The 4,667-nt window shown below is 49.5% G+C and overlaps 1 pseudogene; it reads left to right on the forward strand.

The window, feature by feature from the left end:
- Nucleotides 1-1,638: 1,638 nt before the first annotated feature.
- Nucleotides 1,639-4,220, forward strand: LOC101360720 (DENN domain-containing protein 1C-like; annotated as a pseudogene).
- The last annotated feature ends 447 nt before the right edge of the window (nt 4,221-4,667 follow it).

Below are 4,667 nucleotides of genomic sequence, written 5' to 3' on the forward strand. Positions count from 1 at the left end.
TTTAAGTATCTCTGTTCTCATTTGTAAAATGCAGCTAATAATAGGACCTGCCCTGTTCATTCGGTGGTTTTATTGCGAGAGTCAAATGAGAGGATGGAAGCAAAAAACTTTGTAAACTGTAAATGTTGTTGTTGTGTTCTTAGGTGCCATCAAGTCGGTTCCAGCTCATAGCGACCCTATGCACCACAGAACGAAACACTGCCTGGGTCCTGCGCCATGCTTACAATTGTTGTTATGCTTGAGCCCATTGTTGCAGCCACTGTGTCAATCCATCTCGTTGAGGGGGCTTCCTATTTTTCACTGACCTGGTACTTTACCAAGCATGATGTCCTTCTCCAGGGACTGAACCCTCCTGACAACATGTCCAAAGTATGTAAGACATAGTCTCACCATCCTTCCTTCTAAGGAGCATTCTGGTCGTACTTCCAAGACAGACTTGTTCATTCTTTTGGCAGTCCATGGTATATTCAATATTCTTTGCCAACACCACAATTCAAAGGCATTAATTCTTCTTCAGTCTTCCTAATTCATTGTCCAGGTTTCACATGCATATGATGCAATTGAAATTACCATGGCTTGGGTCAGGCGCACCTTAGTCTTCAAGGTGACATCTTTTCTTTTCAACACTTTAAAGAGGTCTTTTGCAGCAGATTTGCACAATGCAATGCGTCTTTTGATTTCCTGACTGCTGCTTCCATGGGTGTTGATTGTGGATCCTTGACAACTTCAATCTTTTCTCCGTTTATCATGATGTTGCTTATTGGTCCAGTTGTGAAGATTTTTGTTTTCTTTATGTTGAGACGTAATCCATACTGAAGGCTGTGGTCTTTGATCTTCATCTGTAAGTGCTTCGAGTCCTCTTCGCTTTCAGCAAGCAAGGTTGTGTCATATGCATATCGCAGGTTGTTAATAAGTCTTCCTCCAATCTTGATGCCCCTTTCTTCTTCATATAGTCTAGCTTCTCAGATTATTTGCTCAGCATACAGATTGAATAGGTATGGTGAAAGCATGCAACTCTGACGCACACCTTTCCTAACATTAAACCACATAGTATCCCCCCGTTCTGTCCGAACAACTGCTTTTTGATATGTATACAGGTTTCTCATGGGCACAATTAAATGTTCTGGAATTCCCATTCTTCACAATGTTATCCATAATTTGTTATGATCCACACAATTGAATGCCTTTGCATAGTCAATAAAACACAGGTGAACATCTTTCTGGTATTCTCTGCTTTCAGCCAGGATCCATCTGACATCAGCAATGATATCCCTGGTTCCACGTCCTCTTCTGAATCCAGCCTGAATTTCTGGCAGTTCCCTGTCGACATACTGCTGCAGCCGCTTTTGAATGATCTTCAGCAAAATTTTACCTGCGTGTGATTTTTTTTTTTTTTTGGTATTGAATTAACTTAATCCCACCACAGTCCCGAGGTAGGGCCACCCTTATGTGCATTTATACAGATGAGGAAATTGCGGCTCAGATAGGGAGAAGGGCTTATCCAGCATCACACAGCATGGGGTAGGGAGGCAGGGTCTGGGATCCAGCCCCCAGGACCCCAGGGCCCCACACTTTTCTCCCTTATCTATCCAGAAAGGTGGTGGTGCCCTCCTGCACTTGGTCAAGGCTAAGACCTAACCAGCCGTGAAGAACATGTACCGCTCGGTAAGACAAGTGGACAAGCCATACTTTGTGGGGTGACAAGGGGGAGGGGACACAGGACGTTTTAACCCCACAGACATTTTAAATGCAAATACTTTTATCAGAACTGCAGCAGCAGTTAAACTGTTAACAATCCTTCCCACATTTATTTTCCATTTTACCATACTCCTTTGCGTTGGAATCACTCCTTGTCTATAAAATGTACAACTAAGATTCATTGGCAAACACCTTTTGTCCTCACATCCTACAATCCCAGCTTCTGTCCTCCTGTTTTTTCTCCCAAGTCCAATTTCCCCAGGCGCCAACTTTTATAGCTCAAAATTGGCCGTTAGATTTTCTTCTCTCGCCTTTTAGCCACTGACACGTTTTCCACTGTTCTGTTTTTGCCATGCCCCGTTTGATTTTGGTGTTTTTTTTTCCCCTCTCTAGGAATAATTTAAAAAACAGTTGCTGTTGAGTTGACTGCAACTCATGGCAACCCCGTGTGTGTCAAAGTAAAACGTGCTCCATGGGATTTTCAATGGCTGATTTTTTGTTGTTGTGGAAGTAGATTGCCAGGCCTTTCTTTTGAGGTGCCTCTGGGTGGACTCAAACCTCCACCCAGGGACTCCTCCTCCAGGAATACTTCTGAATTAGCCAAAAGGCAAAAAGCTGGCACTGAGGTGGTATGTGAGGCAATAGTGGACAGATGTGTGAAAAAGAAACGGACAGATGGCAAGACAGGAGGATTACAGCTGTCCTAGGGAACAGAAGGCTTAGCTCTCAAACGCACAGAGTCAAACCACCCTCGAGTCTAACTCCCTCTTGGCTTCTCCGTAGGCCAAGAGTGGCTTGAAGGGGATGCAGAGCCTTCTGATGTACAAGGTAAGACCAAGGGCCAAGGGGTAGGGAAGAGTGGGGGAGGGGGCTTCTAGCTTACCCACCCTCCCCCTAGGATGGGGAATCTGGCCTGCAAAAGGGCGGCTCCCTGAGGACCCTGCCTCTCGCCAGCCGCTCAGATCGTCTGCAACAGCGCCTGCCAACCACACAGTACTTTGGAAAGGTAAGAGGACCCCTCACCCCCTGCTCCTACACACACCTCAGTAACCAGTTGCCATTGACTCATGGAGAACCCACGTGTGTCACAGTTGACCTGTGCTCCACAAGGTTTTCAATGGCTGATTTTTCAGAAGTAGATTGCCAGGCCTTTCTTTCAAGGCACCTCCAGCCGCTCAGTTAGCAGCGGAGCGCGTTAACCATTTCCACCACCCAGGGGTTCTGTACGTACACATGCAGCCCCGAAATCGTCACTGAATTATCTTCCCATCCTTGATCTCCATGCAGGGACCTTGCCTCCCTCCTCACCAAGCCCTAGACTCACCCTCTTCTTCCAAAAGCCCTGGCTCCCTGTCTTTACAGCTCCTCTCTCCACCCCACCTTCCAAATCTGTCCTTTGCAGAACCGGCCCCTTCGCCCTAGCAAGAGACTCCGGCAAGAAGAAGGACCTTCTGAGTCCCCAGGGTAAGGGCTGGAGGTCGGAGGCCAGGACTGATGGGGTGGATGAACCCCAAACCCCAGAGCCACAGGACCAGGGCTGGGGGGGGGGTCTCAGGTAGATACCTGAGGCTGCCCACCTTCACCCAGGACACCCGCTCTGAGCTCTGACGATGCCGGGGGCTCGTGGGCAGAGGAAGCGCTGGACAGCTGCTTCTTGGGGTCTGGAGAAGAACTGGATTTGCTGAGTGAGATTCTGGACAGTCTGAGCGTGGGAGTCAAGAGCACGGGGAGCCTGCGACCCAGCCAGAGCCTGGACTGTTGTCACAGAGGGGACATGGACGGTGGCTTCAGCCTGGTGAGAGCCCTCACCCCACCCTCCCTCACTTGCCTAGCCAACTTTCCCTCTCTAAGGGCCAGCAATTTGTCTGTCTTCTCCCCATCCCCATCCAGCTCGAGGTACCAGGAAGACCGAGATGGTACCTGGAGGATGAGAAGACACGAGAACTCCAACCCCTTTCCCTGCCCACCAACCTGCTGTCTTTCCAAGACCCCCCGACCTTGGATGCCTCAGGCTGCTCAAAGAACTCCAACTCCCAGCTGCCCTCAGAGGCCAGCCAAGACATCATTTCTCCATCCCAGCCTTTAACCACCTCTGCAGACCCCAGCAGCCAAGGGGACTCAGAATCCTCTCCTCTCACCGAGCCCAACCCCCTAATCCTACACCCTCCCCTCCCGACAAGGCAGCGGAAGAATCTAGAGTCCAGGAGAGCCCCTGCTCCTGGCTTTCCACCACGCCCACCCAGCCCAACCCTCCAGAAAGCCCCCCATCTATGCCCCTCTCAGAGTCCAACCTTGATACTGCCTGCTTGTCCCAGCCTCCAGGTGCTTCCTCGGATCCCAGTTCCCCAGCGACGCCCAGAGCCCAGCCTTCCCAGGAGCTGCTAGCAGAGCAGGCTCACCTCCAACCCCTCAAAGAGCTGGGAGCCCCTAGACACCCTGCTGCGCCCACCAGCGACTGGCCAGAGCCCAAGGCCAGAAGCCGACCTTGAGTCGCTAAGCTTAAGAAGTGTTTTGAGAGTTAAAGTTCAGGGATCTGGAGGAGACCCCAGCCCCTCAATAAAGCCACAAGCGCCCAAAGCTATTTTTTTCCTGGTGAGTCCCTCTCTCTGTTTAGAAATCCCCACCACTCATTACTCTCCTTCTCGCTGGCTCCTAACCCACCCAATGGTACCGTAGAAGGAAGGCCTGGTGATCTGGTTCTGTAAAGATTACAGACAAGAAAACCCTATGGAGCAGTTCTACTCTGTCACCCATGGGGTTGCCATGAGTCAGAAGCGACTCAACAGCAGCGGGTTTGTTGTTGGTTTTTTTTTTTTTTTTTTTAATTTCTCAAGGGAAAGAGAGAAACATGGGGCACTTATCTCCTTTCCCCATCTCCAGAGGTCACATTAAAATTTTACTTCCATGCAACTGGAATGTTTTTGAAATCCATTTCTAAATATATGCAGATCAGGTTACACTCCCTTCCT

This window comes from Trichechus manatus, unplaced genomic scaffold, assembly GCF_000243295.1.
Source record: "Trichechus manatus latirostris isolate Lorelei unplaced genomic scaffold, TriManLat1.0 scaffold00224, whole genome shotgun sequence".
Lineage (NCBI taxonomy): Eukaryota > Metazoa > Chordata > Mammalia > Sirenia > Trichechidae > Trichechus > Trichechus manatus.